Source organism: Eriocheir sinensis, chromosome 57 (assembly GCF_024679095.1).
Source record: "Eriocheir sinensis breed Jianghai 21 chromosome 57, ASM2467909v1, whole genome shotgun sequence".
NCBI lineage: Eukaryota > Metazoa > Arthropoda > Malacostraca > Decapoda > Varunidae > Eriocheir > Eriocheir sinensis.
In genome coordinates this window covers 7,329,407-7,348,495 of record NC_066565.1, presented here as the reverse complement: position 1 = coordinate 7,348,495, position 19,089 = coordinate 7,329,407, and the positions used below count along the sequence as shown (strand labels likewise).

General features: G+C 46.6%; 1 long non-coding RNA gene across 1 annotated transcript in view; it reads left to right on the top strand.

Moving 5' to 3' along the window:
• LOC126984767 (uncharacterized) overlaps positions 1-19,089 on the top strand; it is a 120,969-nt gene that overhangs the window by 67,392 nt on the left and 34,488 nt on the right. Inside the window, exon 5 of the long non-coding RNA XR_007737650.1 lies at positions 8,478-8,539. This is a non-coding gene — a long non-coding RNA (uncharacterized LOC126984767). The remainder of the gene's footprint in view (positions 1-8,477; positions 8,540-19,089) is intronic.

The window sequence follows — 19,089 nt, the reverse complement described above, 5'->3', positions numbered from 1 at the left end:
ATAGCTGCGGCATTAGTTGCTTTAATATAGAGAAAAAAATAACGTAAAACTCTTAAAAGACCATTTTTTGTCCGAAATTGTTATAATCCATGCATTTTGGATATTACTGACTTAGGAACTAGTTTGTAGGGTGCACTGCAAGGCAGGTATGAGGCTCAGTCTGTGTATAGAGGCGGTTGTGAAACAATAACAATGGACTTAGAAAATCCAAGCCACCTAACTCTATAATTAAAGAGGCTTGTCCCCCTGGCCCCTCCCCAAGGTAAAACGTATACGAAAATGCATTATAATGATAATTCTTTCACGTGCTAAATTACTACGAATATTGGTTTGTAGTGGTTATTCTTAAGTTTTGCCGAAAGGATATATGAAGAGATACTGATGTTTCATAAGGTAGGTAATGAGATACTGGCACGGACCTAAAACGAATCTTAACCCTGGATAGCTACATGGACGAGGACGACAGCTTGCAGTGAGTGGTGGGTGCAGAAGGGTGACGGGGTCCAGGATGCGTGCCTAGTAACGCCGGAATAACGAGGATCAAGCCTCTACCTGTAACCCCTGTAACTACACCTCGCCCATCGTGAGTAGTGGGGGATTCTGGAGCTGCCCTGTAGGCCACCCGGCCTCTTGCAGTTGCCATATGTTCTTATGTTCTTATGAGTGGAGGGCGGCCTGTCTTGTGCAGGACAGCTTACCTACTTCTGCTGCATGAGAAGGTTAAGACTTCCCGGCGGCGGTGGTGGAGGTGTTGTCCTGGCAGTGTTGGGGCTGAGGGTGTCGCTGGCCAGCAGGTCCCCAGCGCTGGCCCGTGGGTGTGGAGCCTTCGTCGTCTTCTTCTTCTGGGGTGTTTTAGGGGGCTGGTTGGGCAGGGCCAGAAGGGATGCTGCTCGGGCCTCGGCGCGTGCTGTTGTTGTCACCTGGCAGTGTTGCCAACTGGAACTTTCCGCTACACGCACGAGCCTCAAACACGCTACATTGGACCACAAACGATACAACTTGTAAATATATTTCCACATCAGACGAAATAATGTTATCTGCTGGTTACTGTATAGCCAGGTACCCAAGGCAACACGAATCTGGAAGTGCAGTGCATTATACGGGTATAAGGGTACGTAAGGTTGGGGGGGTCGTCATTTCCTGCGTACAATACACACACATGTTTTGGCAGCACAATGCCTTACACGGGTGTGTGTCATAGGTAAGGTTGGGGCGGAATTATGGGCAAGACAGACGGCCCCTGACCACAGGAAGGCCCCATGACGGCAACACACCTGCCCTGACGGCCCCATGCACACGCCTGCCCTGGCAGCCCCACACCTGCCCTGACAGTCCCACACCTGCCATGACGGCCCAATACCTGCCCTGACAGTCCCACACCTGCCATGACGGCCCCACACCTGCCATGGCAGTCCCACACCTGCCGTGACGGCCCAACACCTGCCCTGACAGTCCCACACCTGCCGTGACGGCCCAACACCTGCCCTGACAGTCCCACGCCTGCCCTGACAGTCCCATACCTGCCATGATGGCCCAACACCTGCCCTGACAGTCCCACACCTGCCATGATGGCCCCACACCTGCCATGACAGTCCCACACCTGCCATGACAGTCCCACACCTGCCATGATCGCTCACCACCTGCCATGATGGCCCAACACCTGCTCTAACAGTCCCACACCAGCAATGATGGCCCCACACCTGCTCTAACAGTCCCACACCAGCAATGATGGCCCCACACCTGCCATGACAATCGCGCGCACCTGCCCTGACAACCTCGATCACACCTGCCCTGACAGTCCCACACCTGCCATGACGGCCCCACACCTGCCCTGACGATCCCACACTTGCCCTGATCGACAGCCCCACACCTGCCTTGACAGTCCCACACCTGCCCTGACAGTCCCACACCTGCCTTGACAGCCCCACACCTGCCGTGATGTACGGCCCCACACCTGCCTTGACAACCCCACACCTGCATTGACGTATGGCCCCACATATCTGCCCTCACAGTCCCACACCTGCCATGACGGCCCCACACCTGCCGTGACGATCCAACACCTCCCATGATGGGCCCACACCTACCGTGACGACCCCAAACCTGCACTGATGACACAACACCAGCCCTGACACACCCACACTTGCCTTGACGAGACCACACCTGCCCTGACAGCCCCAAACCTGCTCTGACAATCCCACACCTGCCCTGAAATCCTCACACCTGCTTTGAAAGCCCCACACCTGCCCTGACGATCCAACACCTTCCATGATGGCCCCACACCTACCCTGACGACCCCAAACCTGCACTGATGACACCACACCTGCCCTGACAGCCCCACACCTGGCCTGACAATCCCACACCTGCCCTGACATCCTCACACCTGCCCTGAAAATCCCACACCTGCCATGACAGCCCCACACCTGTCCTGACAATAATCCTTGATGGGCCCACACCTGCCCTGCCAACCCTACACCTGCTCTGATGACCCCACACCTGTACTGATGACCCCACATATCATTGCCCTATTTCGTGACAATCTATCGTCTGGTGCAGTGGTTCCCAATCTGGGGGGCATGCCTCCTTGGGGGGCGTGAGCTAGGTAAAGAGAGGGCGTGATTCCATCTGCCAAAAATTGCAGTTTTGCAAGAAATAAACACACACACACACACACACACACACGAAGGAGTAACAAATGATGTGGGGCGTGAGGATTTCTTATAAATCAATAGGGGGCATCATGTGAAAAGTTTGGGAGCCACTGGTCTAGTGTCTTTATTTTTTTGGCATTAGCTTATGTGTCTCTATTCAGGGGAAGGGACAGTTAGTTCATGTATTATTTTCCCATTTCATAACATAATCTATCACCTTGCATCCATTTCTTTCCCAGTAGTTCTTTGTATTTTTCCAACAGTTTGTCATTTTCTTTTCAGTTCCTGTCCAAGAGATTTTGCCATAATTCAGAGGAAGGAGGAAGCACGCTGGTCTGTTGTGTTTCATCTCGTAATGTCCTTTTCGTAATTTCCAGCAGCAGCTTCCAATTATGTTTTCACTTTGTGTCACTTTGTATCTTCCAGAGGTTTGCGATTATGCTGTTACTTACTGTCTGGAAATGCTGCCTTCGTTGTGAGGATGAAAGAAGTAGCTACATATTATCCTCTGTATTAGTATAGCTACACACTATTATTCCATGATGTAATCTATTGCAATGTATCTTTTTGTACTTTCCAGCAGCCTGCAATCATGCCCTTCCTTCCTGTATTAATTGTGAGGATGGAAGAAGTAGCTACATATCATCCTCTGTATATACTATTAGAAGTAGCTACACTATTATCCCATATTGTAATCTATTGCAATGTATCTTTTTGTACTTTCCAGCAGTCTGCAATCATGCCTTTCCTTCCTGTATTAATTGTGAGGATGGAAGAAGTAGCTACATATCATCCTCAGTATGTACTATTAGAGGCAGGTACATACTTTCCATACTGTAATCTGTCGTAATGTATTGTATTGTATTTTCCAGCAGCCTGCAATCATGCCCTTCCTTCCTGTATTAATTGTGAGGATGGAAGAAGTAGCTACATATCATCCTCAGTATGTACTATTAGAGGCAGGTACATACTTTCCATACTGTAATCTATCGTAATGTATTGTATTGTATTTTCCAGCAGCCTGCAATCATGCCCTTCCTTCCTGTCTTGATCTTCCAACACTCAGTTCTAAGCACACAAGCACATGTTATCTTATTCCACCCCTTTGTTCTTCCTCCCTTCCTCAGTATCTAACCTTTCCTTGTTGGTTTCCATGAATAAGTTTTTTCCTTATTGAGTATATCTTCCTAATGTAACTATTGGTCTATGTTTTTTGTTTGTTTGTTCTACTCCACACACACACACACACACACACATGCATACAGACACACACCAGAATTGGTTTGGGAATTCTATTTTCTCATCAGCTTCCTGTCTATCCCCTGTCTGCCTGTAGCACCAGTAGGCCCTCTTGGACGGCCCCAGCCCATTAGCGGAACAGGCGAATTTTATTTATAGTGGCTGCCGTGATGTGACTCCTGCTTCATTTACTGCCCTCAGCAGTTTCCTTTACCATAAAAAAAAATGTAGGCATGCATTCAGGGGAGGCAGTGCCTGAGTGGTTAGCGTGCCGGCCTCGAATTCGGTGCGTTGTTCATGATGTGGGTTCGAATCCGCCGCTAACCACCTTGGATTTTTCAATCACCGCCGAGTGGCCTAAGACTACCCACATGCTGTCCTGAAGACCACCTATCAACCCGGACTCTAGAAGAAGCTCTGCAGCACAAGTGGATTCAAGAATGAGCTCCGGGGGGCAGCATGAGCCAATAATAATAATGGCGCCACCATAAACAATTGCCTTCGCCATGACGGGCTTGGCCAACCAATCAGCCACATATGGTTTAGCCTACCGGCGCTGTAGGCCACATGTAAAAAAAAAAAAAAAAAAAAAAAAAAATCTAACTCTTCAAAATGCTATTTGTATATATATTTCTTAACTCGTCCGCTGCAATTGGCACGTATTTTGCCCTCACTGGTAGCCTGGTAACATAATTATACTCCCAGGCCTTTCTCTGCCTCTGTGGTGGATAGTGGAGTGTTTCCCATGTGGTATTGGTGTGCTGGATATCCTTTCACTGGTAGCCTGGTAACATACACTCCCAGGCCTTTCTCTGCCTCTGTGGTGGATAGTGGAGTGTTTCCCATGTGGTACTGGTGTGCTGGATATCCCTTCACTGGTAGCCTGGTAACATACACTCCCAGGTCTTTCTCTGCCTCTGTGGTGGATAGTGGAGTGTTTCCCATGTGGTATTGGTGTGCTGGATATCCCTTCACTGGTATCCTGGTAACATAAACTCCCAGGTCTTTCTCTGCCTCTGTGGTGGATAGTGGAGTGTTTCCCATGTGGTATTGGTGTGCTGGATATCCCTTCACTGGTAGCCTGGTAATATACACTCCTAGGTCTTTCTCTGCCTCTGTGATGGATAGTGGAGTGTTTCCCATTTGGTATTGGTGTGCTGGATATCCCTTCACTGGGAGCCTGGTAACATAAACTCCCAGGTCTTTCTCTGCCTCTGTGGTGGATAGTGGAATGTTTCGCATGTGGTATTGGTGTGCTGGATATCCCTTCACTGATAGCCTGGTAACATCCCAGGCCTTTCTCTGCCTCTGTGGTGGATAGTGGAGTGTTTCGCATGTGGTATTGGTGTGCTGGATATCCCTTCACTGGTAGCCTGGTAACATACACTCCCAGGTCTTTCTCTGCCTCTGTGGTGGATAGTGGAGTGTTCCCATGTGGTATTGGTGTGCTGGATATCCCTTCACTGGTAGCCTGGTAACATACACTCCCAGGACTTTCTCTGCCTCTGTGGTGGATAGTGGAGTGTTTCCCATGTTGTATTGGTGTGCTGGATATCCTTTCACTGGTAGCCTGGTAACATACACTCTCAGGTCTTTCTCTGCCTCTGTGGCGGATATTGGCGTGTTTCCCATGTGGTATTGGTGTGCTGGATATCCTTCACTGGTAACCTGGTAACATACACTCCCAGGTCTTTCTCTGCCTCTGTGGTGGATAGTGGAGTGTTTCCCATGTGGTATTGGTGTGCTGGATATCCCTTCACTGGTAACCTGGTAACATACACTCCCAGGTCTTTCCCTGCCTCTGTGGTGGATAGTGGAGTGTTTCCCATGTGGTATTGGTGTGCTGGATATCCCTTCCCAAGGTGCAGAACTTTACATTTTTCATCATTGCATTGTAGCAGCCACTATTTATTCCACTCCTACAGCTTGGTGATGTCTTCTTGTAGGAAATCCACGGTCAAGGGGTTAAAATAGGCCTTTCTGACAAACTGTTGCAATTTTATAACACTCTTACTTCCGTTATAAGATTATATTATGTTGTTTGTCTGTCCACAACACAAGTCCTACAGCAATACTTCCTCTCCACAACACAAGTCCTATAGCAATACTTCCTCTCCACAACACAAGTCCTACAGCAATACTTCCTCTCCACAACACAAGTCCTATAGCAATACTTCCTCTCCACAACACAAGTCCTACAGCAATACTTCCTCTCCACAACACAAGGCCTACAGCAATACTTCCTCTCCACAACACAAGTCCTACAGCAATACTTCCTCTCCACAACACAAGTCCTATAGCAATACTTCCTCTCCACAACACAAGTCCTACAGCAATACTTCCTCTCCACAACACAAATCCTACAGCAATACAAGGATCGTAATGTTACGTCTACGTAAAGACGAGAAATAAGCAAACAGTGAGTGCTGGGCTGACGTAACCTTGCCTCGACGTACAGAGATCAAAGTGTGAATTGAAGTTACTTATACAATCATCTCATAGGTAAGGTTGACAAATTATATTCCATCAGTTTAAATGACGTAATCTTCCCTATACATACAGATCAAGGTAACATATGAAATGAGGTTACTTATACAAACATCTCGTAGGTAAGGTTGGCGTAACTTATATTTTGCTAGTTTAAATGACATAATCTTCTCTATACGTACAGGTCAAAGTAACATACGACATACGAGTTAATTGAGGTTACTCATAAAAACATCTCAAAGGTAAGGTTGGTGTACCTTATATTTTGCTAGTTTAAAGGATTTAATCTTCGCTATACATAGAGATCACCAGGGACGTGCACAGGTAGGTTGCCCAGGTTGTCTGAGCAACTGCCGTTTTGCCCTTCTCGGCTGATGTTGCCCTTCTGAAAAATAGTGTTACGAATGTGTGTATTTTTTCCTAATATTATTTCCTCCAGGGACGTTATTATAGTCCCCGTTTTCTATTTTTACCCTCCCTCCCCTAGTGCTGTTGCAAAAGTAACCAATGATATTTCCACTTCCAACAAAACATTATTACACTGAAATTACCTATTTAAATATAAGTATTCATCAATCTAAAATTATTTTAACTATTTTCTCACATTTGAAAACTTACAATATTAGCTATCTAGCTAGTTAATTCATTCCCGAAAAAACGTACTTGAAGCGTCCCTCGCGGCGTCACAGTCACTTCCCCCGCGACCGTCGCGACGCCTTCACACACGTCCCCTCGCAGGTAAAACTCCCCCATATTCACTGTATTTTGTATAGTTAATAACCTTCGATAACATGTGCTGCTATAACAACTAGTGAGTTAAGGATCCCTAGAAGGCTGTGATAACTATGAATCCCATATTATACAGTTGACCGGGTGAAGTGAGCCTCACTTCACCTCTAAATCTGCTACATTAGATGATGAAGCTCAGACCTTGGAGGAGTACTACAGGGGAAGACTGTACTACACGTTTTTGGACAGACTGAGACAAGAACTTGAAAAACGATTCTATGGAGAAGGGAAGACTCGAGAAATAGTGATGTCATTGCAGAGACTCACTGATCCAGAAAAGTGGGTGGATGTCAGTGGCAGCCAAGGCGAAGACACAGCACGCACACTTTGTGCCTTCTATGGGCTTCAGGGTGAAGAGGCCAATCTGCAAACTGAACTCAGGGTCTTTCATGCAGCTTACAAGTGTCAGAAGACAGTGACAGCCATGCTGGAAGTGTTCAAGGAAAACAACGCAGACATCATTTTCCCCACCCTATTCAAGCTGACCAAAATCTATGCCACTCTGCCAGTCTCCACAGCAACAGTGGAAAGGTCCTTCTCGAAGCTTAAGCTAGTTAAAACCAGGCTCAGAAATCAGTGTGGTCAAGAGCGGCTGTCTGACCTCCTCCTCCTGGCCATAGAGAAGGACATAGAAATAAACAAACACGAGGTCCTGAAGATTTTTGTTGACATGACTCCCAATAGACGCCTCCTCTTTTGAACGTTTGCACTGTCAGCATATCCCTTATGTAAATATGTATATGGAAGTAAGCAAGTTTATTTTTTTCAATTTACCTAGAAATAGTGAGCTCAAGTGCTGAATTTTTGTTTTTGCTTATTTGTAATATTCTAATAAAGACAGTGTGCATAAAGTGCAAAGCCTGTTAGGGTGTTTTGTTGTTGTTGTTGTTGCAGTTTGTGTGTGTGGGGGGGGGGTTGCCCTTTTTTCAGGTTTGAGCAACTGCCCTCTAAAATTCCTGTGCACGTCCCTGATCACAGTAACATACGACATATGAAATGAATTGAGGTTACTTATACAAACATACCAGTGAATTGAGGTTACTTATACAAATATCTCAAAGGTAAGGTTGGCGTAACTTATATTTTGCTAGTTTAAAGGATATAATCTTCCCTATACATACAGAGATCACTGTAACATACAACATATGAAATGAATTGAGGTTACTTAAACAAACATACCAGTGAATTGAGGTTACTTATACAAATATCTCAAAGGTAAGGTTGGCGTAACTTATATTTTGCTAGTTTAAAGGATGTAATCTTCCCCATACATACAGAGATCACTGTAACATACAACATATGAAATGAATTGAGGTTACTTAAACAAACATACCAGTGAATTGAGGTTACTTATACAAACATACCAGTGAATTGAGGTTACTTATACAAACATCTCGCAGGTTAAGGTTGACATACCTTATATATCGTTAGTTTAAGAGACGTAATCTTGCCTATACGTACAGAGATCAAAATAACATATCTCGAGGGTAGGGTTCACGTAACTTGTATTTCATTAGTTTAAGGTTACGTATACTTACAATAACGTTGTAAAGAGGGAAAGAATAAAGGAAAGAAAGGTGTGTTGAAAGGTCATCTTATCGCCTACAAACACCTAGAGAGACAAACATTGGGGTGAGGGAGGGAGGGAAGGGTAGCACACACACACACACACACACACACACACACACACACACAAATGAAATTATAAACACCAACCCACATACCCCAATCAAACACCTCCACACTAAACATCCTTTTTCGACCGTCCATGTTGAGAGAGGAGGAGGAGGAGGAGGAGGAGACGAGAGTAGACGTGGAGCCGCCAGCGATGGAGTTGGCGGCTGTTCCTCCGTCCTTCCCTTCGGCGGCTGCGGCGGGTGACTTCTTGGCTAGGGTAAGGGAGGATAGGTTAAGTTAGGAGACATTAGGTAAGGCTAGGTGAGGTTAAGTTAGGGGAGGTTATGTAGTTTTATCTTTTAGGGTTCAAGGGCAATAAAACAAAAAAGACATAAAAAACACTAGGTCCTGCCCCTGAACAGAGAGAAGGAAAAATGACAACGGGGCATAATTACCAGTGAGGGGGCGAGTCTCTCAAACTTGTCGCCCACCATCCAGTGATTGTACCTGGTGAACAGCATCATGAGGGCCAGGACCAGGTTGGCAAACTGCTTCACACGCTCTGAAAGACACAGAAAGTGCTCAGCAAGGACTGTAGGCGGGCATCCTCAACACTTCCCCTCACATCAACTCTTTCCAAAGGCCAAGAAAAGGTATCAATTGCATTCTAATGATGTGAGGTAATCCAGCTTTCCAGACAGAGCAACAGATCAAAAATAGACAAACTATGTAGAGGAAGCATTAGTTTGAGAAGGCTATAAGAAAATCCAGCTTTCCAGACAGAGCAACAGATCAAAAATAGACAAACTATGTAGAGGAAGCATTAGTTTGAGAAGGCTATAAGAAAATCCAGCTTTCCAGACAGACAACAGATCAAAAATAGACAAACTATGTAGAGGAAGCATTAGTTTGAGAAGGCTATAAGAAAATCCAGCTTTCCAGACAGACAACAGATCAAAAATAGACAAACTATGTAGAGGAAGCATTAGTTTGAGAAGGCTATAAGAAAATCCAGCTTTCCAGACAGACAACAGATCAAAAATAGACAAACTATGTAGACATCTTTTCCCAAATTTCAAAATGGCGCACCTTCACCCTGCCTCGGAGTCCCCGCCTGGGGGGGGGGGAACCACTCTATATACTATGATCAATAGTTTTAAGCCTGTAAAGAATAACCATTGTATAAAATGGAAATAAAGTTTCTGATTCTGATTCCTCTCCCTTCCCTATCCTTTCCCCTTTCCATTCCCTTTCCTTCCTTGACCTTTCCTTCCCTTTCCTTTCCTATCTCTTCCCTTCCCTTCCTTGACCTTTCCTTCCCTTCCCTTCCCTTCCTTGACCTTCCCTTCCCTTCTCTTCCCCTCCCTTTCTCAGCCTTCCCTTCCTTTCCTCTCCCTTCCCTTCCCTCACTCACCTCAGCACTGCTCTTCAGAGGGTTGGTCAAGTTATACACAAGCTCGGAGGAGTGGAAGATGCACTGGTGAGGAGGCTGGAAGACCACGAGGGGCGGCGCCAGGCTCACCATTAGGCTGGGGAGGTACACGTGTTCCCCCTTGTTGCTTGCTGTCACCTCAAGCCGGTTGATCTTGCCTATGATGACCGAACTGTTATTGTTGGAAAGTGAGGTTAAGATAAGATTACAAGTGAAGTTTGAGGACTTGAAAAGAACTTGAAAACTTTGACGCAGCTTAACTAATCGCATCTTAACACACATTCGCATCCCATCCCCCTCAGAGCGAACTGTTATTGCTGGAAAGTGAGGTTAAGACAAGAGTTACAAGTGAAGTTTGAGGACTTGAACAGAGCTTGAGAACTTTGACGCAGCTTAACTGATCACACATTAGCATTCCATCCCCCTCAGAGCAAACTGTTATTGCTGGAAAGTGAGGTTAAGACAAGATTACAAGTGAAGTTTGAGGACTTGAACAGAGCTTGAGAACTTTGACGCAGCTTAACTGATCACACATTCGCATCCCATCCCCCTCAGAGCGAACTGTTATTGCTGGAAAGTGAGGTTAAGACAAGATTACAAGTGAAGTTTGAGGACTTGAACAGAGCTTGAGAACTTTGACGCAGCTGAACCAATCGCATCTTAACGCACATTCTCCTCCCATCCCCCTCGGACTCACCCATCCAGGAACGCCACCTCGGTCTGCATGTCCACTTTGCACACCTCCTCCTCGCACCCCTTGGCTATGCTCACCACCGTCTCCGCGCTGTTGAGAGCGTACGGGTTGAGAGAGAGAGAGAGAGAGAGAGAGAGAGAGAGAGAGAGAGAGAGAGAGAGAGAGAGAGAGAGAGAGAGAGAGAGAGAGAGAGAGAGAGAGAGAGAGAGAGAGAGAACTATCACTACAAGCTACAGAAACCCAGAGACAGAGACAGACAGAGACCAAATGAGAAGTAGACATAAAACAGCCATTATCAAGACACCTCTCCACCACAAATTGACCTCTCTCTTGGCCACTCTTTACTTTCGTCTATTATGGCAGCGGTGAGTAGCGGGCCTTTTTTTTTCTATGCACTTTTTGTTGCCCTTGAGCCGTCTCCTTTGTTGTAAAAATAAATAAATAAATAAAAGCTACAGAAATCCAGAGAGCCAGACACACAGAGAAAATGAGACAGCAGAAGGAAGAAGAAGAAATGAAAAGGGAAAACTAAGACAAGGAGAGGAAGAGAGAAATGAAAAAGGAAAAGAATGAAAGGAAAACGGTGAAAAAATAAGACATAAGAACAGAAAGAGAACAAAAAATGAGAACGGAGGAAAATGAAACAGGGATAAGTAGAGAAAGAGAAGGAAAGCAATACTACCAAAGAGACAGACACAGAGAAAATGAGAAGTAGATAAAACAACCATTAGCACTAAAAGCTACAGAAATCCAGAGAGACAGAGACAAACAGAGACAGACAAAGACATAGACAGACACAGAGACACAGACAGACACAGAAAATAAGAGAAGCAGAAAAAAACATTACAATAAGCTACAGAAATCCAGAGACAGAGAAAAACAGAGACAGACAAAGACATAGAGAGACCCAGACAGACAGACAGAGAGACAGAGAGAAAAACAGAGAGAGACAAAGACATAGAGAGACCCAGACAGACTGAGAGAAAATGAGAAGCGAATAAAACATGAGAGAAAAACAGAGACAGACAAAGACATAGAGAGACCCAGACAGACAGACAGAGAAAATGAGAAGCAAATAAAACAACCAGAGAGACAGAGAGAGAAAATGAGAGACAGACATAGACAGACCCATCAATTAAAAGCCACAACCAGAGATAGAGACAGAGAGACATGCGAACAAAGAAAAATGGGTCGCCAACTCACCAATCAGCTCCAGGGACGAGGAGTTCAGGAGACCGTACTCAAGCCTCATAATGATGTCACCGTCCGGGTCCTGCTTGTCCTTCTGCAAACACCACCAACAGCGAGGTAAAAAGTCGCCGAGTCAAATCCTGCCACACCACACCACACCATACCCAGCCACACCACACCACACCACACCATACCCAACCACACCACACACCACACCACACCATACCCAGCCACACCACATCCAGCCACACCACACCCAGCCACATCACACACCATACCCAGCCACACCACACCACACCGTACCCAGCTGCACCACACACCATACCCAGCCACACCATACCATACCCAGCTGCACCACACACCACACCATACCCAGCCGTACCACACACCACACCATACCCAGCCGCACCACACACCACACCACACCATACCATACCCATCTGCACCACACACCACACTATACCATACCCATCCGCATAACACCACACCATACCCAGCCACACCACATTACCCTCCCTCTCCTTCCCTTCCCTTTTCCTTCCTTGCTCTGCCTTCCCTTCCCTTTTCCTTCCTTGCTCTGCCTTCCCTTCCCTTTTCCTTCGATTCCCTTCCTTGCCTTTTCTTCCCTTCCCTACTGCAGCCTTGCCTTCCTCTCTCTTCCCTTCCTCTCCCTCCCATCCCCTTCCCTACCCTGGTCACTATAACTACTGTAGGCAGACACACTTCAGAAGTGGATCTTCATGTGCCTGGCAATGTCTCTCTTTGTCTTAAAGAGCTTTCCACAAACATCACACTTGAACTCTCTAAGGCCATAGTGCCTGAAGACGTGTTCATTGAGTGCCTGCTTCACACTGAACCTCTTCCCGCACTCTTCACACTCATGACTTTTTACACCAGTGTGTGTAAGGGTGTGTGTATCAAGGGTACTCTTCAGGCTGAATTTTTTCCCACATTCCTTACATTCATAGTTCTTCACACCAGTGTGTGTAAGGGTGTGTCTATCAAGGGTACTCTTCCGGATGAATTTTTCCCCACATTCCTTACATTCATAGTTCTTCACACCAGTGTGTGTAAGGGTGTGTGTATCAAGGTGACTCTTCTGGATGAATAGTTTCCCACATTCCTTACATTCATAGTTCTTCACACCAGTGTGTGTAAGGGTGTGTGTATCAAGGTGACCCTTCAGGGTGAATAGTTTCCCACATTCCTTACATTCATAGTTCTTCACACCAGTGTGTTTAAGGGTGTGTCTATCAAGGGTACTCTTCTGGATGAATAGTTTCCCACATTCCTTACATTCATAGTTCTTCACACCAGTGTGTGTAAAGGTGTGATATCTGAGGCCTCCCCTTGTGGTGAATTCTTTTCCACACTCCAGACACACAAACTTCCTCTCTCCTTTGTTGATGGAGTTGCCAGCAGCAAGTTGCTTCATCTGGTGACCACTGACCCTCCTGCCCCCTGCAGCAGTCTGCTCCTGCTTGTCCTGGCCACTCATGCTGCTGTCCAGCCCTGCAGGTGAGGCGGCCCCAACCTTTGCGGAAGCTGAGTGTGTTGTTGTTGTCCTCGTTCTTTCCTTGTTCTCTTTTCCTCCACACACCGGCGGCCTAGGGTCCGTGGTCGTGGTCGAGGGTGGACGTGCCCGTGAGAGCTCTGTAAAAGTGAAGGAATTCTCCAATAGTAATATTGCCAGAAGAATGAATCGTTCGAAGAATAATCCGTCTAGTAAGCAGGCAGGTACAAAAACCAAGGATACTGTTGGATCTGGCAAAACAAGCCTTGCGGCTGGGGGCGAGGATGATCAGCTGACAGGGGCAGACGATAGCGACGCAGATAAACAAACAGACACATGCCCAGTCTGTAAGGTTAAGGTTGGTGAGGAAGACAAGGCTCTAGGCTGTGAACTATGTGAAATGTGGCACCACATAAAGTGTGAGGAGGTCACTGAGGCAGTGTATAATTTCCTGAGCAGCAATCAAGTAAGTAAGATTCACTGGTATTGTACCAAATGCGATATTGTTGCGGGGAAATTGTTCAAACAAGTAACCAACACATCCAAGAGACAGGATAAAGTAGAAAGACGTATGGATGCCCTGGAAACTAAAACCACTGAGGCCTTAGAGGAGATCAAGAGTGATGTCAAGAGTCTGAAGGAGGAAATTAGAGATGATATCAGGTCTCAAGTGAACAGTGAGTTCAAATCTAGGATTGATGAAGTCAAGCAGAAAGTTGGGGAGGAAGTCAAGAGTGTGATTAATGAAGCAGTGGAAAGCAAAACAGTTGATATAACAGTCGACACGAGGAACAAAGCAGGGCGGATCCAGAAAATCAATTTTGGGGAGCCCGCTGGTAAAATTTCATAAGTTAGCGACAGCCTCAAACAGTGAAGACCAATGGATAGTGATGGCGGTTCTTTGCTTAAAATCCGCAGCTCCCGAGCAATCAACGTATATGTGACAAATGAATTTTTCTTGTATCTATATATGAAGTGCAATCAATATTAAGCTGGCAAGCAATAACAAGAAACAATTCAAATTGCACATCCGACCCGTAAAAAGGCAGATCTGAACAGGTAGAAATCATCACCATACGATCACTCGAAGAAAACTAAATGTTTATTTCGATATGTAAGCAGCAAGGGTGATCATAATACAGGTCATATATAAATTACAAACCTGACCTTTACAAAAAAGAGCTAATATGTGAAATTAGACGCAGCTGAAGATAAAAAGGAATTCTTATAGGGCTTCTTTTACATGGGATTGAGGTAACACATTTGCAAAGATTGGCTGATCTAAAGAAATATATTTACAAATTCCCAAGTATTCAACAAGTGCCTCACCAAGCAAAGAGTAGTCGGGGGCTTTTTTCGCCGAATTTGCTTCTCACTCTCTCGACTGAAATGGGGATATCATGGTGGACACAGAGGAGGGCAAGCCCGTTCAGGCGCTCTTGGCTGACAGTACTCCTCAGATAGGTTTTCAGCCTTTTCAATGCTGAGAAAGACCTCTCGGCCTCCACGTTGGAGACTGGAAGCGTCAACAGAGTTTTCAAGAGAATGGCGAGATTGGGGAACATGCTGATGCTGGCGTGTGCCTGGGCTTCTTTGATAGTTTGGAAGACGGGAACAGATAATCCCCAGCGCTCCGCTTCCACCTTCACGAGTGTCAGGGATTCAATGTCGAGCTCGTAGAGCTTTGCCACTTGAAGCACAACCGCATGCAACATCCGTTTCAAGGCCTTTGAGGAGTTGCTTGAGCTGAAGTGCGACAGGAACTGTGTCATCACCGAACTTGGCTGAGGCCAAGACGTGGTCCACGAACGGAACGTACACCGCCCGGTGGTAGTACTCCTCAGCATTCTCCCACGGAACATTTGATCACTGGGTTTGTCGTCCACAGAGTCGTGGCACAGGGATGGTGTCATGCGATGACCCCACCTCGACCAAAAGCTCTTCCGCTTTCATGAACACGTCGTGAAAATGATTCTCCGCATCTGCTCTGAACTTGGCAAAAATGGTCTCGATGCCACGGCATCGGCTGACACTAGGTCGCCATCTTTTCTCTGAAGTTTGGCTCGGCTCGAGAGTATGTGCCAATATACACTCCACTACAACCAGTCCAACAAGAAAGCAGGAAACATGTATGGCGATGAGAAGGAGCCCAGCGGTGGCGTCAAGTTCCTCCTCAAGAAAAACAGCGATGACAGGCAGAAATTCAACGAAAACCATCATTCTGTCATGCCTCTCAATCCACCTGGTGGGGCACAGGGGAACAAGCTTTTCGCGCTTGGCCGAGGTAAGCTTGACAACCTCTGTGAAGCGGAGAGAGCGCACACTCAAAGAATGAACGAATTTGTACATCTGGGTCAGTGTTGTACACCTGGGTCAGGTTGTACACCTGGGTCAGTGTTGTACACCTGGGTCAGGTTGTACACTTGGGTCAGTGTTGTACACCTGGGTCAGTGTTGTACACCTGGGTCAGGTTGTACACCTGGGTCAGTGTTGTACACCTGGGTCAGTGTTGTACACCTGGGTCAGGTTGTACACCTGGGTCAGTGTTGTACACCTGGGTCAGTGTTGTACACCTGGGTCAGTGTTGTACACCTGGGTCAGTGTTGTACACCTGGGTCAGTGTTGTACACCTGGGTCAGGTTGTACACCTGGGTCAGTGTTGTACACCTGGGTCAGTGTTGTACACCTGGATCAGGTTGTACACCTGGGTCAGTGTTGTACACCTGGGTCAGGTTGTACACCTGGGTCAGGTTGTATACCTGGGTCAGGTTGTACACCTGGGTCAGGTTGTACACCTGGGTCAGTGTTGTACACCTGGGTCAGGTTGTACACCTGGGTCAGGTTGTACACCTGGGTCAGTGTTTGAAGAGCGATCTTCACTTCCTTGACGTCACACGCCTTCGTCAGTACAAGATTCTGCCGGTGGCTAAAGCAGTGGATTGGCTTGGCCAGGGTGTACTTCTTCATGAGTACTGCGGCACACCCTTTGAATGTTCCCACCATGGCACTTGCTCCATCGAAACCAAGTCCCCTGCACTTGGCCATGTTCAATCCGAGGTCTTCAACGGTGCACAAAAGGAGCCAGGCTAAACCTTTACCGGTGAGGTCATGAGCACGCACAAAGGCAAGGAAGTCTTCCCTTATTTCCTCTTCCAAGTGCTGAATGATGATAGTGGCCTGCACTAAAATTCACTTTCTGCTTGCATGTGAGGAATGAGGTCACAAAGATTTTTTCCTAGGCCTTTAAATCTTACTCTATAATATTCAATATATGATTCCGGAACTTAAATACTGAAAATAAATAAAGAAAATCCTGAGTTCTCCAGAAATGCAACAGAAAGGTACCAGTTTTCGTTTTGACTCTCTCAGAAAGTGGACATTTTAGCAGATGGGGTCGTCCAACACCCCCAGCCCCTCCCCCCCCTTGGAACGGCGTACTACGGCCCTGTACGAGTATGTAGATTGTTAGATGAGTGCGGGGCCATAAAAGCACATTGCCCATTGTGCCCTGGCCCTGCAGGAGTGAAAAATTACATCAGACACCGAAAAAATGTAAATCTTGCCTGAGCATCCTGTCCACCTCCGCATAGTAAAGCCCAAGGAACCATAGAGGAGGAATTTTTTTAAGTTTGGAGGACAGCGTCCAGAGCTATCTAGCGGCGGCCGGCTTCGCTCCCCAGCTCTCTAGCTTTTTAGGGGTATCTTAGATATATTTTATGTTTTCTCAATTCATGGGTATTTCAAATATTTTAGTTATCCTAATATTTTTTTGGGGGGGCCCGGGTCATCTGGCTCCCCACCCCCATATCCGTGCCTGCATATGCCTACAGCCGACGACACATTCTGTATTATACAGTAGAGCCCCATTTAGCGCGAGAATTAGGTGGATGAACGCGGTCGCGCTAACTGAATTTGCGCTAATTGAATAAAGTAACCAATATGAAAAAAGTTATTTGGTGCAGACGTGGGTCTGACTTTTGGGTTTGATAATTACTCAAAATACGCAGTCATCAGTTATCGAGACAAACTGGTAAAAGAGAGGACTGTGTTAGACTGCAGGAAGATCTCTACAGGATGCAACATTGGTCGGGGATGTGGTTGTTGGAGTTCCACCCTGAAAAGTGCAGTGCTATGAGGCTAGGAACATCAAATGAAGAAAAGGTCACATGCAACATGAGGGAGGAGCTAAGGGACATCACAGTGGAAGAGGACCTGGGAGTTTGGACTGATTGCGAGCTGAAGTTTAAAGAACACCGTGCAAGGAAAATCAATAAGGCTAAAGGATTGGTCGGACTGATCCGACGTACATTTGTGACACTGGATGAGTCAGAACTCAAGTTATTGTTTATTGCCTTAGTTCGACCACACCTAGAGTATGCAAACCAAGCCTGGTCCCCGAGCAAGAAGATGGACATTGAGGCAGTGGAGGCAGTTCAAAGAAGAGCCACCAAATTCGTACCAACCTTGAAGAACTTGTCATATCCAGAACAACTACAGAAATTAGGCCTCCCAACCCTGTCATACAGACGATCAAGAGGTGATATGATAGAATTGTTCAAGATCATGAATGGAGTGTACGACAGTGACATATGCAGCGGCCTCTTCATGGATCAAAATTATCAAGCTACACGGGGACATAGTAAGAAGATATATAAACAACGTGCCAGGTTAGATATAAGAAAATATTCATTCTGTAATAGAGTGGTGGATATCTGGAACGGCCTCCCTGAAGCAGTAGTGAGTGCACCATCAGTTAAAACCTTTGAAAATAGGTTGGATAAGGCATGGAGATCACAGAGACAAAAACTTGACCACATGGTAGCCATTGATATTGGGCACGGGTCCAGACAACTCGACCACGGAGACCACCCGAACGGAGACGCAGAGACCGGAGACACAGGCTTTGTTAGCCTCTTCCGGAATTCTCCTGTGAGTTTCTGTGACCGTCGGGTTCTTGTTGTTGGTGATAGTCAGGTTCGTTATGTTGACAGGTATTTTTGCTCCAAGGATAAGAACAGGACGAGGGTGTGTTTCCCAGGGGCAGGGGTGGGCCATATATCAGACAGGACTGAGGCGTGTATGGCAAGCGAGGGATCGAACCCCATTGTCTTTCTCAGCTGTGGCAGAAACGGTTTCTCGTGTGCCAAGCGAGGACCTTCTCAGGTGTTTTAGAGAATTGTTAGGCAGGATACGTGACGCTGGTGGGTCGCCAGTAGTGTGTGGCGTCCTGCCAAGGAGGGGCGTTGGCGATGGATGGCTGTCCAGGGCGATAGCAGTGAACAGCAGACTTGCTGAGCACTGCGAGCGCAATGGGTGGCTGTTCGTCGACAATTGGGACCTCTTTTTTGGCAACGACGCCCTCTACGCCCGTGACAGGATACACTTGACGTTCAAGGGTGTTGAGGCTCTCTCAGACTCCCTTGAGCGAGCACTTGGAACCCTGAGGGATTTTTTAGTATAGGCGAGGGGGGAAGGAGTA